The 20973-nt window shown below is 44.5% G+C and overlaps 1 protein-coding gene across 1 annotated transcript in view; it reads left to right on the plus strand.

The window, feature by feature from the left end:
• LOC308149344 (voltage-gated delayed rectifier potassium channel KCNH1-like) overlaps positions 1 to 20973 on the plus strand; it is a gene marked incomplete at both ends in the record, with an annotated part of 115129 nt that overhangs the window by 27391 nt on the left and 66765 nt on the right.

The following is a 20973-nucleotide window of genomic DNA, read 5'->3' on the forward strand; positions in this document are numbered from 1 at the left end:
AGTAAGTAATATTTGCCTCACTGCCTGACTGCCTGTGATTGACTCGTTGGCCGTCATGTTGCACTAACAGACATTAACGAAAGTAGTGAATACTAACCAATTAGAGGGAAAGTAAGTGGGTCATGGCTTCTTCATGCAAGGGGTAAAAACTCGTTAAAGTGGGTATATGCTGTATGTCTGTGTCTATCCTGGGCTACACCACTGTTTCAAGCTTTAGTTGATTTATTTCTCTCGCAGAAGCTTTCCTTCCTGCTTTCTTCTCCACCTGTTCTTAATGGCTTCACCTGATTTATGCTGAAGGTAGAGCAGACTCTCTGTGTTCATACAGGGAATTCACAGCATACACTCATATTCCACAAACTCAGACTGATCATGACTCAGCACTTGATGTGCTGATGACTACCACAATTACAAATGTCCACAACAGCAACAATTGACAGGCATTTCCTGTCCTGTGCAATAACAGAAAAACCAAACTGAGGGAACAGGCAGAGATGATTTCAGATTGACCTCCCTGTCTCTTTATCCTCCCCACAGCCACAGCTGATGGTCAGTATCTTTGGGGAGAACTGTTGACAGATCATTAATGCATTATGGGTGTTCCCCTTTCAGGAAAGGCTGGTGTTGATAAGATGAAGTGGAGGTTACTGAGTGGCGTGGTGTGACGCTGCATTGATCTGACAGATGAACCTGGAGAGGACATGATTCTGTAGGAGGAAGCAGCTGGCTGCATTATTCATGTTTCATATACACCACATACATGTTTGATACACCTTTATACATCTTTCATACAAGCTGTATTCACCCTGTCTTTAAAAGGTCTGAGAGTGATCAGAGACCAGTTTGAAGAGCCAGTGAAAGGTTCTGTTGACTTCAGACATGATCAGAGTTGAGCTTCTGACCATACTGTAATTTCATTATGGTGTGGCATACCACCCCCTCAATACAACACTCAGTATACAGTGCTGGCTTCCTGGAGGTTCCTAGGTTTTCTAAAAGCAAAACGTTCAGCTCTCAAGCTCCCGTCTTGTGGAACCAGATCCCAGTTTCAGTTAGGGATTCTGAAACAGTCTCTACTGTTAAGGTCAGACTGAAGACTTTTATATTTACTAAAACTTATAGTAACCTCCCACTGCTGCTCTCTCTACCCCTCTCTATACCTTGACGTCTCTCTCTACCCCTTTCAGTCTACCTCTCTCCCTACCCCTGTCCTTCTGCCAGCTCTCTCTACCGCTCTGTCTCTCTCTTTCTACCTCTCTTTCTCTTGCAACCACTCTATCTTGCTTTGTACCTCTACTTCTATCTCTCGTTACTCCTCTGCCTCTCTCCCTCTACCCCTCTCTCAGCCTCTACTTCTACCCCTCTATCTACCTCTCTCTTTTTTCTTCTATTTCTCTGTCTGTCTATACATCCTTGCCCCCTCTCTCAGCTTCTTTTTCCTCTACCTTTTCCTCTACCACTCAATCTCCTTGTCTCTCCCTCTCCCTATCTCAGCTTCTATGTCTCTACTTCTCCATCTCTGATCTGTCAGCCTCTTTTTCAACCCAAACCAAGTTGTCTTTCTTACCCTCTACCCAAACCAAGGTCTCTATCCCTACCCCCTACCCAAACCAAGTTGTCTTTCTTACCCTCTACCCAAACCAAGGTCTCTATCCCTACTCCCTACCCAAACCAAGTTGTCTTTCTTTCCCTCTACCCAAACCAAGGTCTCTATCCCTACCCCCTACCCAAACCAAGTTGTCTTTCTTACCCCCTACCCAAACCAAGGTCTCTATCCCTACCCCCTACCCAAACCAAGTTGTCTTTCTTACCCTCTACCCAAACCAAGGTCTCTATCCCTACTCCCTACCCAAACCAAGTTGTCTTTATTACCCTCTACCCAAACCAAGGTCTCTATCCCTACCCCCTACCCAAACCAAGTTGTCTTTCTTACCCTCTACCCAAACCAAGGTCTCTATTCCTACCCCCTACCCAAACCAAGTTGTCTTTCTTACCCTCTACCCAAACCAAGGTCTCTATCCCTACCCCCTACCCAAACCAAGTTGTCTTTCTTACCCCCTACCCAAACCACGGTCTGTATTCCTGCCATAATCTGTCTGTCTGTCGTATCCTTTCCTCTCCTCTCCTGGGGGGGGGGGGGGGACCACTGGCTTGCAGAAAGCCTCCACCTCTGAGCCTGGTTCTGCAAAGGTTTCTTCCTGTTAGAGGGAGTTTTTCCTTTCTACGGTCGCTCTGCTTGCTCATGGGGATTTCTTGAGTTGTTCTCTGTTAAAAGCACCTAACAATGGCTGTGCTGTATGTGGTGCTATATAAATGAAGTTGAATCTTTACTAAAGAGTTCTTCAGAGATGTGATTGAAATGGCAGACCTCCATCTAACTCTTGATATAAGACATGAACATATCACAGAAATAAGTGTTAAGAGCTTTATTTTTGCATTTATAGTGAAATACCTGTGTTTAACCCAAGAAGGCTTGTGTTTCACACCTTTAATGAATAATCCAAAGTGGCAGACTTTCTGTTGGGTTTAGAGTATGGGTGTCTTTGACATTTTTGTGCAGCTTGTTGTGCTTCGTGTGTTCTCAAAATTTCTTAGATATCGATAAAATATGTTAAGGCTCCCGCAAACAGCATGATTTTCAGTTGTCTGAGATGAAAGATCAGATCATGGGAGAATTGCGAGTAAAATCCACAGTTGCGGCACAAGAATTGGTCAGGCTTTGTCCACACTTGTCGGACAGCCGAGGTACCAGTTGTAAGCCTGCGACCACTATCGGATTATCTCTGATATTTGAGGAGTCATTGAGTCATTACAGCAGCTGCTGCTGTGAGCTAAAGCTTTAACAAAACAAACCATTTCATTTACATTCAGTGTGTATTTTTGGAAAATGAAGGATCACAACAGTAGATGCCAATGTAAAATGCTAGTAGATGCTAATAGACACTAACAAGACTTACTTCAAACTACAGTTGCAACACTACCCTCCAGGTTGTCATCTCTCTTTGATTCACAAGTGTGTCTATATTCTCCTCCTTCCCTTTTTTTTTAGATTTCTTTCCAAATACATCAATGCCACAACACTAAGCCTCCATTTATGTGTACGTTTACGTGAATGCGGTGATTGCGCAACCCCACCCCAAACGAGTCAGTGTGTGTGTTCATACAGTCTGCAGACATGCTTATTAAAATTCTTTTCGTGCAGTGTGAGAGGCTGTGACTACAAGTGATTGTTAAAATCTCGTGGTGTGGAGAAGCCTTTAAACATGTTGTACATAGAAGATACAAAGACGTGACAAAGAAGACGATACTTGTGCAATGACCATAAAATAAAAAACGGTTCACCACTTCTGACATATAGTATATGCTAATATTCAGGAAGGTTTGAGCACATTTAGGCCATCAAAAATGCAGCAGTTAGTGCAGTACCAGAAGAAAGTAAAATATTATTAGTAATAATAATCTGCAATCTTGCATTTCCATCGACTCGGCCAGCTTTGCTTGGGCACAGACCCTAACTAGCAGTCACTCAGTGGTACAGATACACAACTACAAAACTAAACACTATAAGCCTTGTTCCACAGCACTCTCTGTCGTGGAGCATCACAGGGCGGAGCGGGATGGGTCCGGCTTTAATGATGGTGGCTCTCATAACAGTTGGAAAATATTTGGATCAGTGTGATAACTGTAAATAATATATGTAGCATTAACAAGAGTATTGTATGTTGTCCCCCACCCACTCTCGCTCTCGCTCTCTCTCTCTCTCATTCTCTCTCTCTCTCTCTCTCTCAATCTTCTCTCTCTTTGGGCGTTCCCCCCTCGATTGTGTACGGCAGCCATGCCAACTTCTCATAAAGACAGCAACATGGGGAGACTCTTGAGCCTCGTTTCCACTGCACAAAAATTGCAGGGATGGAACAGAGCCTTACGGAGCGGTATGGCAAAGCGTAACCAGAGCCAAATCTGATACCAGTTTCCACTGCAGAAAGGAGCTTAAAAGCAGGCGGGGCTTAGAGCTCCAACAGTCGGCTCAGCCTGGCTGCAGATCTGGACCTTATGAATCCTCTGTTGTTGTTGTTGTTTACATCCTCCACTTTGCACTAGCAGCAAAGAAAACAAATAAAAAATAACCCCAAAACAACCAGTGCAAAGCTGACCACACTAACAACAGAGGATTCATACAGCCGACATAGTAAAATATTGAGGGTGTAGTAAATCACTGAGCCACGACCGACAGGTAGGATTTACTGCTGCCGCTCCGTTGAGGTACCTCGCACCGAGGAACGGGTTTGTGAGGAGGAGCGATGCTGCCGCCGTCTGCAGATTGGTAGTGATGCCACTTTTTTACTGTACTTCCTGTTGTGGGACCAGAGACAGAGTTGGTCCTGGGTGCGCTTTGCCTTACCATAAGCCCTGCTCTGCCACGTATTGCGGTGGAACAGCGACAAGTATCTCATAACGTTCAACACATGAGTAGCCACCCCCCTCCAAACAAAAAAACTATTACTCCAAAACAACAACATCCTGCACGAAGCCGTAAATCAAGATGAAACTAGATCAAACACAGGCACAATGACTGCAAAGCAACATAACTATACTTATACTGAGCTACACAAACCCTGAACTAAACGTTGGTAAATGTTCATCAAATTAAAAGCAACACAAAAAAGAATTATTTATATTGATTAAAGGTATACAGGAGGATTTTCAGGAATTTTAGGAAAGAACCGCCCTCTCCACCGTTTGAAAAAAATGCGCATGCGCAGCGCTGTACCTGCTCCCGAGACGGAACGCCTACTAAAACGCGTGCGAGAGACGTGCACGAGCCCAGTTCTCCTCGTGCACGCTCTGTTTACAAGTCACAAGTCGGCATCGTTCACATAAGCTCACTTTACAAGAAGATTTGCACCAGAGGGGGTGAAACTGTAAAAATGTCAGAGAATAATGCGTGGGGTCGGCCACCGGCATGATGAGAACCGTGTGGAGTGAGCTGCGCGCAGGGACGAGCACGTACGACGGGCTTACGTCATATATCACCAGAATGATTGACAATTGCCAGTAATTTTGATGATCCACCCGGAAGAAGAAAATCCTCTACTATACCTTTAAGTTTGCCCTGTGGGTAGCACTTTAATAATTGTGTCTCATCAGTTGAAGCTGAAACGTGAACTGCCTGTCACAGGCCAGCGCAGAGAAAACTGGATCAAAACTGGAGGGCAAGTGGAAACAGTGGCCATGCCGGAAACAGCACAGACCGTGAAAGCAATGGGAGAGGGGAGTTGGAGAATGCGCCGCCACGTTGGGGGGGAGAGGGGAACGCTCAGCTCAATCCCTGCACAGCAGCTCCATGACCACAGCTGCTCTGTGACAAGGTACTTTATAAAACGAATCTGATTACTGATTACTAGTTACTCCTTTAAAAAGTAGGTCAGTTACTTCACAGATTACTTAATAAATAACTAAGGTTACAAGTTACTTTTTTAGTTACTTTCAGCAGCTGCAGACACCCCCCCCCCATCATCTGAACATAAACACTCTGCTGATCCTGCCTCCTGCACCTGCTGATACATATTTCATCTTTGACCTCCATTCTTTGCTCTATTTATATCGGACTCACGCTTTTATTATCACATTTTTTACCATTACTGGTATTTATTTACCCAGAGATGTAGTTGTAGTCTATTGCGGCAGTATGCATTTATTTATTTGCACCGCCTCCTCTGTCCGCACCAGTGTGTGGATACAGTGTGTGGATACAGTGTGTGGATGCAGTGTGTGGATACAGTGTGTGGATGCAGTGTGTGGTTACAGTGTGTGGATACAGTGTGTGGATACAGTGTGTGGATGCAGTGTGTGGTTACAGTGTGTGGATACAGTGTGTGGATGCAGTGTGTGGATACAGTGTGTGGATACAGTGTGTGGATGCAGTGTGTGGTTACAGTGTGTGGATACAGTGTGTGGATGCAGTGTGTGGATACAGTGTGGATACAGTGTGTGGATGCAGTGTGTGGATACAGTGTGTGGTTACAGTGTGTGGATACAGTGTGTGGATACAGTGTGTGGATGCAGTGTGTGGTTACAGTGTGTGGATACAGTGTGTGGATGCAGTGTGTGGATACAGTGTGTGGATGCAGTGTGTGGTTACAGTGTGTGGATACAGTGTGTGGATGCAGTGTGTGGATACAGTGTGTGGATGCAGTGTGTGGTTACAGTGTGTGGATACAGTGTGTGGATACAGTGTGTGGATGCAGTGTGTGGTTACAGTGTGTGGATACAGTGTGTGGATGCAGTGTGTGGATACAGTGTATGGATGCAGTGTGTGGATGCAGTGTGTGGATGCAGTGTGTGGATACAGTGTGTGGATACACACTGGTGCCATGGAAACGAACCCCAGGAAAGTGAAGAAGGTTTTGCGGATAGACTCGTAATCGTTATTGTGTAAACAGGGCCTTAGATAAAGAAAGTGACAAAGTGAAAGTTGTCTCTTTCAATGTAAATGTCCTTTTGAACCCCATTAAACAGAGCAAAATTCTAACTGAATTGAAGAAAGAGAAAGCCCATCAAGTATACCATAAAAAAACTAATCTTAATGATAAAGAGCATGAAAAACTTAAAAGAATGGGTTTTCCACATCTCTTTTTCTCCTCATATAGATCAGGACACAGTAGAGGAGGAGCAATCCTTATCTCAAAAAACAAAATTTTGAAAAGATATTTAAAAAGGGCAGATAAAGAGGGTAGATTTATTCATGTGGTGGGGACTATAGATGGGAGTCCAGTTACTTTACTGAATAGATCTGTACCCCCAGGGAGTGATATGTGCTTCTTTCAGAAACAATGTTAATATCATGATAACTGAAACAAAAGTATTTCTAATTTGTTGAGTGGATTTATATATACATCTACAACCAGAGTTGGACCTGTCCAGTAAAAACACCACATGAAGCAACGTTACTATACAGGAAAGTAAACACGCTAGGTGGGGATATATGCCATACCAAAGGAAGGCAAAGACAAAACTGAATGCGGGTCCTCTAGGCTACACCGGTTCTTCATGGGGCTTATAGACTATTTACTTCGATTATGGCTGGAAGATTGGATATTTTTTTACCTAAATTGATACATAACGATCAGACAGATTTTTTTCAATAACACCAAACAAAAGACAATATATGTGCAGGGCCGCCCCTGGCCAAGTAGGGGCCCTAGCAGGATTTTACTTTGGGCCCCCCCTTCCAATAACATAATCATAATAATAATAATAATAATAATAAATTACAATTACTAACGAATCAAATGAACAGCCTCTATCAATAGTGGAACAAGAACTTTACAGTTGCACACGTCTGAAAATGTGTATGTCGTAGTGTGTCTCCTGTGTGTTGTAGTCGTAGTGTGGCGGTTGCTAGGAGCCAGGCCTCTCACCCCAAAGGACTCTGCAGCTCTCCCGCGCTGCGGCTTTCGTCGGCTGTGCCAGTCTAGTTCTGTTTTCTCTACAATAAAGACATGTTCCAAGATTCAGCTCTGCCTCATCCTCCGTCCTGCCACAGTAGTAATGAATGTTGAGGCCGAAAATACGCTTCACTTGGTGAAATGGGATTTTGTCCATTGAGTCTTACTAGGAATGGATCCGATCCAGTATCGGTACTGGGTCCCGACATGAATGTAATTCAAGGATCGGAAATTTCCGATCCAACTTGCGAAGATTTCTGATCCATGAAGCTGAATTGAGTCGACAGAGTTTCTGGTCGGGGTGTTCTGCTCTGCTCGCTGCAAAATGTGGACTGGATTTCCTGAACGGAGGCGGGTATCAATGAGGCGTGGAGTAATGAGTCAGGAAATCCTTTCCACAGTTTGCAGCCAGTTTAGTATGCTAACGGAAGTAGCGCTATCCATGCTAACCAATTTTTTTCATGACAACATGTCTCCCCCTTGAACTGCAACCTTATCGTGGTGGGGGAGTTTGAGCACCCGAATGACCCTCGGAGCTATGTTGCCGGGGGGCTTGCCCCCCCAGTAGGGTCTCCCAAGGCAAACAGGTCTGAGGCGACGGGTCAGACTAAAAGCAGTTCAAACCACCCCTATGGATACACACACGAGGAGCACGGAGACGTCGCCCGGTTTGGCGCAGCCGGGGCCACACCCTGGAGCCAGGCCCGGGGTGGAGGCTCGCACGCGAGCGCCTGGTGGCCGCGTTCTTGCCCGCGGGACTCGGCCGGGCTCAGCCCGAAGGGACGACGCGGGCCCCTCCTCCTCACCCTCCTGTGGACCCACCACCCACAGAGGCTGCCGTAGGGGTCGGGTGCAGTGTGGATTGGGTGGCAGTCGACGGCAGGGGCCTCGACGACCCGATCCCCGGACACGGACTCTGGCTTTTGGGACATGGAATGTGACCTCGCTGGGGGGGAAGGAGCCCGAGCTTGTGAGGGAGGTTGAGAGATACCGTCTAGATATAGTCGGGCTCACCTCCACTCACAGCTTGGACTCTGGAACCCAGCTCCTCGACAGGGGCTGGATACTCCACTTCTCTGGAGTTGCCCGCGGTGTAAGGCGGCGGGCTGGAGTGGGCTTGCTTATTGCCCCACAGCTCAGCCGCCATGTGTTGGAGTTCACCCCGGTGAACGAGAGGGTTGCGTCCCTACGCCTACAAGTAGGGGACAGGTCTCTGACTGTTGTCTCGGCCTATGCACCGAACAGCAGTTCAGAGTACCCAACCTTCTTGGAGTCCCTGGGAGGGGTGCTGGATAGTGCCCCAACTGGGGACTCCATTGTTCTCCTGGGGGACTTCAACGCCCACGTGGGCAATGACAGCGAGACTTGGAAGGGGGTGATTGGGAGGAACGGCCTCCCCGATCTGAACCCGAGTGGTGTTCTGTTATTGGACTTCTGTGCTAGTCACAGGTTGACGATAACGAACACCATGTTCGAGCACAGGGGTGTCCATAAGTGCACATGGCACCAGGACACCCTAGGCCGGAGGTCAATGATAGACTTTGTGGTCGTGTCATCTGATCTCCGGCCGTGTGTCTTGGACACTCGGGTAAAGAGAGGGGCAGAGCTGTCAACTGATCACCACCTGGTGGTGAGTTGGATGCGCTGGACTGGGAGGAGGCCGGATAGACTCGGCAGGCCCAAACGTGTTGTGAGGGTCTGCTGGGAACATCTGGCCGAGCCCTCCGTCCGCGCAGCCTTCAACTCCCACCTCCGGGAGAGCTTCTCACAGATCCCGAGGGAGGTTGGAGACATTGAGTCCGAGTGGACCATGTTCTCCACTTCCATTGTCGAAGCTGCTGCTCGGAGCTGTGGCCGCAGGGTCTCTGGCGCCTGTCGTGGCGGCAATCCCCGAACCCGGTGGTGGACACCGGAAGTAAGGGATGCCGTCAAGCTGAAGAAGGAGTCCTACCGGGCACTGTTAGCTCATAGGACTCCCGAGGCAATCGACAGGTACCGGCAGGCCAAGCGAGCTGCAACCCGGGCTGTGGTGGAGGCAAAAACTCGGGTCTGGGAGGAGTTCGGAGAGGCCATGGAGGAGGACTTTCGGTCGGCCTCGAGGAAATTCTGGCAAACCGTCCGGCGCCTCAGGCGGGGGAAGCAGTTCTCCACCAACACTGTTTACAGTGGAAGTGGGGAGCTGTTGACCTCAACTGGGGATATTGTCGGGCGGTGGAAGGAATACTTCGAGGACCTCCTCAATCCCGCCACCACGTCTTCCATTGAGGAAGCAGAGACTGGGTTCTCAGAGGTGGACTCGTCCATTTCCCAAGCTGAAGTCACCGAGGTTGTTGTGAAGCTCCTCGGTGGCAAGGCACCGGGAGTGGATGAGATTCGCCCAGAGTTCCTTAAGTCTCTGGATGTGCAGGGACTGTCGTGGTTGACTCGTCTCTGCAACATCGCGTGGCGGGCGGGGACAGTACCTCTGGACTGGCAGACCGGGGTGGTGGTCCCTCTCTTTAAGAAGGGGGATCGGAGGGTGTGTTCCAACTACAGAGGGATCACACTCCTCAGCCTCCCCGGGAAAGTCTATTCCAGGGTACTGGAGAGGAGGGTCCGGCCGTTAGTCGAACCTCGGATCCAAGAGGAACAATGCGGTTTTCGTCCTGGTCGTGGAACACTGGACCAGCTCTATACCCTCCACCAGGTGCTTGAGGGTTCGTGGGAGTTCGCCCAACCAGTCCACATGTGTTTTGTGGATCTGGAGAAGGCGTTCGACCGCGTCCCCCGAGATGTCCTGTGGGGGGTGCTCCGGGAGTACGGAGTCCGGGGTCCCTTGTTGAGGGCTGTTCGGTCCTTGTATTCCCGGAGCAGGAGTCTGGTTCGCATTGCCGGCAGTAAGTCGGACCTGTTCCCTGTGCACGTTGGCCTCCGGCAGGGGTGTCCTTTATCACCGGTTCTGTTCATCATATATATGGACAGAATTTCTAGGCACAGCCGGGGGCCGGAGGGGGTCCGGTTTGGGGACCACAGAATCTCATCTCTGCTATTTGCGGATGATGTGGTTCTGTTGGCCCCATCAAGCCTGGACCTTCAGCGTGCACTGACACGGTTCGCAGCCGAGTGTGAAGCAGCTGGGATGAAGATCAGCACCTCTAAATCCGAGGCCATGGTTCTCGACCGGAAAAAGGTGGCTTGCCCCCTCCAGGTCGGTGGAGTGCCCTTGTCCCAAGTGGAGGAGTTTAAGTATCTTGGGGTCTTGTTCACGAGTGGGGGAAAGATGGAGCGTGAGATCGACAGGCGGATCGGTGCAGCGTCTGCAGTTATGCGGACGTTGTACCGGTCCGTCGTGGTGAAGAAGGAGCTGAGCCAAAAAGCGAAGCTCTCGATTTACCGGTCGATCTTCGTTCCTACCCTCACCTATGGTCATGAACTATGGGTCATGACCGAAAGAACGAGATCCCGGATACAAGCGGCTGAAATGAGCTTCCTCCGTAGGGTGGCTGGGCGCACCCTTAGAGATAGGGTGAGGAGCTCAGTCACCAGGGAGGAGCTCGGAGTAGAGCCGCTGCTCCTCCACATCGAGAGGAGCCAGCTGAGGTGGCTCGGGCATCTATTTCGGATGCCCCCCGGACGCCTCCCTAGGGAGGTGTTCCGGGCATGTCCCTCCGGTAGGAGGCCTCGGGGCAGACCCAGGACACGCTGGAGAGACTATGTCTCTCGGCTGGCCTGGGAACGCCTTGGGGTGCCACCGGAGGAGCTGGAGGAAGTGTCTGGGGCGAGGGAAGTCTGGGCAACTCTGCTTGGACTGCTGCCTCCGCGACCCGGCCCCGGATAAAGCGGTAGCCAATGGATGGATGGATGGATGGATGTCGCTGTTTGGACGCATTCTACACTCAAAACACCACAAAGTATCGACGTGAATGTTTGTACAGGCGTTGTACAGCGAGCTGGACACTGCAGCTCGACGTCACCATTTTAAAACTCCATCTCGCCGAGGACAACGGTTCGTTCCTCCGCGGTCGCAGGCGATTCACACGTCTGTGAAGCTGCGTCCACCACGCTCACCATTTGTGTTGCGTTAGAGCTGAAATCACTGCAATTTGTGCTGTGTTGCTAAAGAACTTCTCCAGGAATTAATAAAGTGATTTTGAGGTTTTGAAGATACACTCTAAAAAATAATACATTGGCTAAACTTAATAAAATTAAGGTAACAATTTGCATAGATTTTTTTAAGTACTCTCAACTCAACTCATTATTGAGTTAATCCCACAAGAGGTAGTCTAGTACAACCAACATGACATTTCTTGTCCTCAACAAGGTTAAATAAGTTAAACCAACTGAATTCTGATTAAAACATTTTGGCGTTTTTAAGTCGTCAATTAAGTCTATTTAGGTTCATCCAACTCATTTATTTTGCCTTGATTCAGCTTATAAAAGTCTGTATGTGATCCCTTTTTTTAAGTTCTAGTAACCTAATGTACATAAGTTAAAATAAATTACACGCTGAAAGTCCTCTTCATTGAGCAAAATGTTTATTAGAAAACTAGTATTAACAAATGTTTTGAAACTGTCCTTTTGTCTTTCACCCGCACAGAAGAGAGGACAGATCTCTTGGTTAAGGGAAGCAGCGGTGAACTTTAAATATAGTTCAACAAACCTTGAGATTGGATTAACACAGTAATTTATTACAAAAGACAGAAATACTGGCCTAACAAAGATTAGTCTTATACTTAGCCGATAAACGCGAAGGAAAACAGCCAAGGATGAAACACGTCGGCTCAGCACGAGGAGGAAAAAACAGAGAGAGTGAGGCAGCTGGAGCCCGCTCTATATAAAACACGCGCTGCTGTAAATCCCCTCTTCCCATTGGCCACCGCTGGAAGGAGGCGTAAGCAACGTGCTCTCCTATTGGCGGACCTTCACACAGACAGAACAAACTACGGTACCCATGATGCAATTCGGTATTTGTCCATCATCTACAGCTCAATAACAAAACAGTCCGACGCCATTTTAACAGTTTGAATAAGTCCATGCAGGAAGCGTCACAGTTCGGAGGTCAAAGAAAACGTCATAACTCTAACAAAACAATGAATGATTTTCCTCATTTTGAACAAAAACACATGCCCACTTCTAGCAATAATTAAACAAAAATCAAAAAATAACCACACCCAAATGAGTGTGAAGCTTCACATCTGAAGGCTTTTACCAGGTTATTGCCCTTGAACAATGTAAAACAAGATGAACATGTTGTAATTATTACTGTGGATTTTGGATTACTCATCCCCTGAACTGAATGCAGTTCTCCATTTCACAACAACAGAGTAGAAAATAAAGTGTATATATTTTTTGTTGTCAGTATCGGTAAGGCACATCAAATTTCTTCATCTATTCTTGAATGTCAAAGCTTTTCTTCCAAGTAACTTGCTACATATCTGATTCATATCAAAACCCAAAAAATTGAAATGTAATACTGTAATAAACACAACTATAAAACACTCAAACTGTATCACATGTTCTGATCTGCTTCTGGTTAGCCTACCCCTGTTATTAAGGTAAGGGCAGCGATTGACGACATCTCAATAGGTTCAAACAGTAGAACATCACAAAAAGCAGTCTATTTTTGAGAGACAGTACTTTCGGACTGGCTTTCAGACTATCCAGCTCAAGGAGTATCTTTTGAAATACTTCCAAAGTGTTTTTCAGTTCTTTTGGGTAGCTGAGGTTGAGAGCGTAGATTAGCCCCATTAGCATGGCACATGCTCTGGGTACGTCCAGGTCTTCAAGGACTGTTGTTCCCTCAAGCACAATCTTTGCATTGGCTGGATCAGATGTTGTGGCACCTCTGGTAACGACAATCTTCATCACTTTATCCGTTTCATCTCCTCCACCATCCTGGCGTAAATAGGTAAGAAAAAAAAGTTAGTGTTTATACGAAATACAATTTAAAAATAGCAGTAAAACAAAGAATATACAATGAAATTAAGTTTTCAATTTACCTACCAACTGATCTTTAAAGAGATCTTCCTCCTTTTCTCTGAGATACACCACTAAGCCACGGATTGCCATCTCTCTCCTTCTTTCCACAGAATCATCCTGTGAATAAGAAAAATAAAAAAGTGTTTTATAATGTTTTTTAATTTAACCTCAATGAAGATGAGCTTTTTGTAATAACATCACTAGGAAAGAGAGTGAAGGATGATGTTTCCAATACCTGGCCTATACCAATTACCGATCTCAATTGTGTATGTTAAATTTATCATTTTAAAGATTGCAATAATGAAACAACAGAAAAATCATTTTACAATTAAGTTGTGCTCTGCTTAAGCATTTATAGTTATGTACAGAGTTCGAATTACGGGGGAGCTAAGGGGAGCTGGGCTCCCCTGAAAGGGACCTGAGCTCCCCTGAAAGCCTAATTTGAAAAATTTAGGGGGAGCTCTAAAAACATGTGGCATACCTATTCTACAAACTTGAGCGGTCTGATTGGAAAATAGGGCTCCCCCGAAAGCCACGTTGTAATTCGAACCCTGGTTATGTACTAACTGAAGATTTTTTCCATGTCCAATTGGGAGCAAATAACTAAGCCATAAAAAACACCCGATCTGATATTTGTCCTTGTAAGTATTTGAACTCAGAACAGTTGACTTTAACGCATAAAGGAGACAATCAGCAATGTAAGCAGTTATTTGAAATTCTATTTCTGACCACCTTTGTGGTGATACTGGAACCATTATAGCACCACGTATACTGTAAGATAAGGTTTATTCATACCTCAAGCAGCAGGTTCTTTATGCGCTGAATACTCATCTTTGCAGCTCCTCCTCTTGCTGACAGCAAGGACATTATCTTCGGGGTGTACTGGTCCAGTTTTGCCATGAATGTTGTCTCCAGATTGAGAGTTGTGATTCTTCTGAACTCTTGGTTTATCTGTGAGTGTAAAGACAAACAACAGGGACAATTTTTTAAAATGCAGGAAATTTCCATCAACATAGTACATACTGCAAACCATTTAATGATCAAATATTTACCTGAGCTGCATCAAAAAGAGCAGGCCATCGGACTTTGAAGTCATTAACAACAACTAGCAGCCAACCTCTCAAACTTTATGCAACGGGGCCTAAAAAAAACAACCCAAAAAGCCTTCTCATCAATGTTGCAACATACCAAAGGAAATAAAAATAGTGCACACTCAATGGCAATATTAGCAGGCCAATATTTTCATATGTTTAATGTTAAGTAAAGTGATAATAGACTTACTTTTTTAGGCCTCTTCCTCTCAGCAACGTTGTGTATCAGCTCTCCAGCCCACGTTTTTACGTTGGTCTTGGACAAAAAACGATCAATAAACTGTGGTTAAAAACACCGAACAAAATAAAATTAACCTATGTACAAAGCTTAAACATTAACCCACATCATCCTTGTGTTTAAATTGGGAGAAAATGACACATATAATCTCTTAGCTGTGCAGGGTAATGTAATGTAAGACCTAATGTTAAGCAGCAGCGGCAGAAAGACTCAGCTAAAGTGTATCACATTACATACAATAGCTTAATGAACAGTTAACTGAAAACCTGCTTTTAGGATTGTGTAAAAAAAAAACTATTCCTTGCACTATGTTAAAACACTCATTGAGTGTTGCAAATTAAAGAAAGCAAAAAGTACTACTCACCCAGTAACATTCAATTGGATTGAAAATATGCAATGTCCGTTCTTTTCCCTCCACTTTCTTGCAGGCGTGGCCTTTGGGTAAAACATGTGCGGGCAAGTCCAGTCTTACTCAGCTTTTGAAGGATGCTTATGTCCTTTTGTCTTTCACCCGCACAGAAGAGAGGACAGATCTCTTGGTTAAGGGAAGCAGCGGTGAACTTTAAATATAGTTCAACAAACCTTGAGATTGGATTAACACAGTAATTTATTATAAAAGACAGAAATACTGGCCTAACAAAGATTAGTCTTATACTTAGCCGATAAACGCGAAGGAAAACAGCCAAGGATGAAACAGGTGAGCACAGCACAAGGAGGAAATGGACAGAGAGAGAGTCAGGCAGCTGGAGCGTCCCTATATAAAACACGCGCTGCAGTAAATCCCCTCTTCCCATTGGCCACCGCTGGAAGGAGGCGTAAGCAACGTGCTCTCCTATTGGCGGACCTTCACACAGACTGAACAAACTACGGTACCCATGATGCATTTCGGTATTTGTCCATCATCTACAGCTCAATAACAAAACAGTCCGCCGCCATTTTAACAGTTTGAATAAGTCCATGCGGGAAGCGTCACAGTTCGGAGGTCAAAGAAAACGTCATAACTCTAACAATAGCTCTCTTGATGTGATTCTATCACATCACAAATAAACATTAAAAGAGAACAGATTAGTTTCATCTTCTGGATCAAAATGACCTGGTTCACCTGTGGAAGTTAACAATGCCATATTTACTACATCCCGTTTGTCAGAGGAGATGGCAGTGTTAATCAAACGAGTAAGAAGCTCTCTATTACATGGAATGCAACAACAAATAGAAATCAACACAGACATTACCAAAGCTTTGTAATTACCAAACATGTCAGCCAAACCGTCCCACATGAATGTATCAACTCCTGAATGATGATGAATAATAATTTTTTTATATTGAGTGTACGCAAACCTTCTAGAGTCCTAGTTAAGGTGCCATTTGCTGTTGTGTTATTAGGGATGAAAATGCAACACTTATCACCAAACATAGCACATACTCCTCCTTCAGCCAGGAGCATATCAACGGCTATGCGGGTCGGATAAGCCATAGTTGAGGTTTCTTGAAGCTGTTCGTGGACGGCTGCAAAACCCATTTCTGTCCAATTGCCTAAACGTTGAACATTATAATGAATATAATTAATCCTATCTACATTTTTATTAGGTGTCACCGGAAAAACATTGAGATAACTGGTAGGTTTTCAAAACCTGCTGCTATTTGATCAACTAATTGGTATTCATCAGGCACTCCTATCGCATCTATATAAGTTGGATCTAATTGTCTTCTCCAATCTCTTTTGCGACGTTTAAAATGACTTTTTGGTGCACCTCAGTGCGTTGTATTAGAGTAGAAATTTGATCTATTTTTAAAGGCAGGACTTTTACTGGAATTATTAAAGTTACAAATGCACATAAACCTCTAGCCTGTCTTGGGAGTCCATCATAAATTTTATTTGATCCACACCACCACCATACATCTGACCTAGTTAATGGCGTGAAATCAATGGGAACTTGAAGTGGTTTTTTTTCACCAAGTTGAATCAAGAGTTCCTAATTTGTGTTCAACTTTGTCAGCATTTACTTTAATACAGGTGAAGTTTTGTTTAGCCACTGTGCTATGAAATAGGGTTTTTAAGTTTAGATATTGTAGTTATGAGAAAAGTTTCTTACAGGTGTTACTAGGTATAGTTTGATTCATTAAGTTGACTATACAATTTGAGTTTACTGGAGTCGGCACTACCTTAAGTAGAGGTCAAGAATGCATACACAAACATGAACCTTTAATTGTGTCCTGGGAGATTTTAGAAGCCTGCTCTGCCATTAGCAACTAATTATTTACATCACCTAAAATTCCTGTTGTTATTTTGAAATAATCATCTACTTCTTTAACGGTCCTAATTCCTACATTTTTTGCTGCTGGAGAGATCCAAGCTTTAGCTCCTATTTTGTTTTGTCAGAGGTAATCACACAATTTTATTGGGAAAGCTACATCTCCCTTATCTCTCAATTCCCATAGAAGGAAATCCCAACACACTCCAAAATTACCTTTAGGGAAAACAGGGGGAAAAGTAGTATGGTTGTTAGTTAGATCTACCTTAATTTCTATTGATTCATTATTTGAAATTGGTGATTTTAGCGTGTGGCTGATGCAAGTGTGTTTACTTGGTTTACATTCGTTAGAGAACTAATACCTTTACCTGCGGGATGGGCAGTGACATGTACAAAAACCAGGATGATAAGACAATTAGTAATGTAAGTATCAATCTACATAAACATTTCCATGATTCACACATACTGGACCTCTGGCTTTGACCAGAACCTTCAAACAGTTTTTTTTCAGCCACTTCATCCTCTGTTCTTCTGTGAAGATGAATTCTTGATTAATTCTTTCCGTCTTTCTATATCAGTGCTGCTCCTTCGTGTTGTACAATGTTTTGCGATCTTCTGACCGGCTTGAACCTAACAATGTTTTCTCTTTAATCGTCAGGGGTTGCTGCAGTGCACCCCTGGGGATCTTTCGTCGTCGGTGTCGTCGCGATGATCTCCTCCTGGTGTCGATTCTGCGTAGGATGCTCCCTCGTTGTCATTTGGCCCCTCCTGGTCGTTGAATTCCTAGTCGTTGTCAGGAACGATGATCTCTCTGTCGGATGAATCTGCCTTGGTGCAGTAATGAAGATGGCACCACGCTCGATGTCCTCCGACCCTCACGGCGTGTGGTATCTTCTCCGTCACTCAGAATGGACTCCATCACCTTGGATTCCTGCAAACATTACAAAAAATTCTCCAGAGATGGGGGAAGACTCAAGTGTCCTTCCTCACCTGCTGTGAGCAGGAAGCTTCACCATTCACTTGCTCTCTCTTTTGTCTTGTAGATAGCTGGTGTTGTTTACAATCCCACCCAGCTTTTATTACCCCTTTTTGATGTGGTTTGCGGGGCCGTCTGCTGAGGAGTTATCTCTATTTCAAAGGGATTGCATACACCATGTGTGTGTGTGTGTGTGTGTGTGTGTGTGGAGACAAGAGAATTGAAAGGAGCATTTGTGTGAGTTGTGTCATGGAAGTACAAAACAAGATGGTGGATCACAAAATACTACATTTCAAATGGCAGTTCTCAGAGAGCAGGAGGACTGTCCTTGGTCTCCACCATGTGTTGATGACAATGGAACAATAGAAGCTTAGCCGTAGCATCTGCTTCCTATGTGTCTTTGCTAAAGGACCATTTCTAGAATAAGTTTATGTGAATGCGATTTATCTTGTAAAACGTCATAAGTCATCAGCTGGTGTTCAGTCGCAGTGTGATGTTGTCTTTGATATATGTGTAAGATTGTGAATTAACCAGTTAGTAAAACAGATAAGCATGCAGACCCTGTGTCTGTGGCAGAGTCAACGTTGGTTTACACATTATTATCTGCTCCTAATATCATTATCAAAAGAATGCGATCACTGTAACAGAATTAACACATTTTCATGAAAGTTAAACAGTTCTATGCATAATCATCAAGTTTAACTAATCTCAATTAAACCCCAATTGTTACCACTGCCTTAAAGCAGTTCAGTTGTCGTCTTGCTGGAGGGAAACTGGTGTCTTCTCCTTTAGTTAGCAGCTCCTGCTAACTGTGGCTGCTGGTTCTGCAGGCTGAGGAGAAGAAAATGAAGTTGGTGTTTCAGGAGCTGTCCTTTACAGCTCCGAGTTGGTCCCCTCCAGACTGAAGACCTGGTGGCTCCAAGCTATGACGGTTTTCCTGCTTGTTTGAGGAAAACACAAAGAAGTTATGTGAGATGTCTTTTCTTGGTCCCGTCTTGGAAGAACCGGTCGGTTCTCTGGAAAGCAGACTCTGGAAGTGTACTACCTACTCATGGTAGGGTCAGCAGAGTTGAGGAGTGGAGGTCGCTGGTTTAAAAGCCTCTCATGTTAGTTATTAACGTTGGGTGAGTTGAACTGCTGTAACTCACCTCCTCTGAGCGAGGCTCCCAGGACCCCCTGTGACACGAGTGCATCCAGAGGTGTGAAAAGTCTGCGAGCTGAAGCAGTCTTAATTACACGTTGTAAACAGAGAAAGAGGAAGGGGGAAGGAGATCCTGCAAAGCCTCTCCAACCCCCTACTAGGTGCGATAGTCAATCACATTCCTGAGTCTTTTTTCATGTCATGGCTGCGTCTCATGACAAATGGAGATTTTTTCTACTAAAATTAACAATCCAAATTAACAATCCTTCTGTGATCCTGTGTAATCCCAACATTCCCCCTGTGGCCTCAGAAGCAGTGTCGACAAATGATTCTGAGGGCACACATGTTCAGTCTACAGATAAGAAAGTTCATATATTAATTCATTCTTGTGGTATCATCTGGACACCTGGTAAACAATTAGGCCTTGTCGGTACAATCTATCTCTGCTATGCAATAGTACTACAAAACAATCCTTCAGGTTATGAAACACAATTCAGAAAAACCACAATAACACTGGCATGATGTTAAATAACTACTTGTGTCCCAGTTAATGTTGGTGAGACACAGGGTTGGTAATTAAAATAAGTTGAAGGGGGGTCACCTCAATGAGCACTGTATGTGAATGTATATTTATATGACTATGTGTAAGTCATACAGAATCCTTACTAGTGTTTTAACGTACCTATGTGTCTGACAAAATTGTGCACAAAATTTAATACAAATGTACTTGTTAAGTGGACAGCGATGTTTTAAGTCCATCTGAGGTTAATAGCAGGGTGTCTTGCTATTACTTGTTTAGGAATCGAATTCCTGCTTTTGCAGCTCAAGTCTGCTTGTCTGCAAAGAACAAAGGAGTTCATTACAATAGCAACTGTACCAATGTTGCTGCGGGGGTTGTCTGTGGACAAGCCCTGGTTCTTGGAGACAGAGAGACAGTTAGAGGCATTCAAATTCATCACATGCCGCTAAAATGTCCCTCAAATTCATTTCAAATTCTTCACTTTTTTCCTTCATTCTCATACTAACTATCCCATCTCTCCACAATACCAATACTCTTTACTCTCATTTGCTGGGCTAACTTTTTCTACCTGCCTTGTTCCTTTCTTTCCATAATAGCCAACAAAATAACATACTTTTCCTTCAAAACACACTTCCTCTTCTCCTTCAATATAAATCACATTTCTATTTCTCGTCCTTTTACTTAAACCACTTTCTACATGAAGAGGGGGTTTCTGCTTTACGTCTTCCCTTATCCTGTGTCTTTATCCCTTTTTCTCCTACTGAAGCACATGGAGATAACAAAGCACACAGCATCCATTTTTTTTCTTTCTTATTTTATACTTTAAAATGCCACTTTTTCAGTTTCAAAGCTGAGAAATGTCTCACTTCAAACTGCCTAAAGATCTCCAATAAAAGGCTGTCTTTACTCCACTAGAATAACCGCACCGTAAGGTTTATCAGTCATCTAGTGTTTCAATTCGGACACTTTTCATTCACACAGTCATTCACAGTGTTATTCTCGGATTGAAAACTACTTTTTCCACTTATGATAAAACAACAACACAACTATATCAACTCACAGCATCACCCACACAATTGTGTATTTTACCAGAACATGAGCCTGATGCAAACGCACAATACATACAAACCACTCACACAATCTCTTCATGCTTATAAAATATTAAAAAAATGACTGCAGTTTCCCTTAAATAGCGCTTTCCTAGTTAAACGCGTCCCGGACGCGGGGCAAAGTTTGCAAGTGATCAAGCTCCAAACTTTGCGGGCCTTTCATCCCATGTTAGAGTTTTTTTTTTTAAACTTAGCTACAGCGATCTAACGATCCTTATTTATAGTTCGAGGAACATGTAT

Source organism: Blennius ocellaris (assembly GCF_963422515.1).
Source record: "Blennius ocellaris genome assembly, chromosome: 3".
Taxonomy (NCBI): Eukaryota; Metazoa; Chordata; class Actinopteri; order Blenniiformes; family Blenniidae; genus Blennius; species Blennius ocellaris.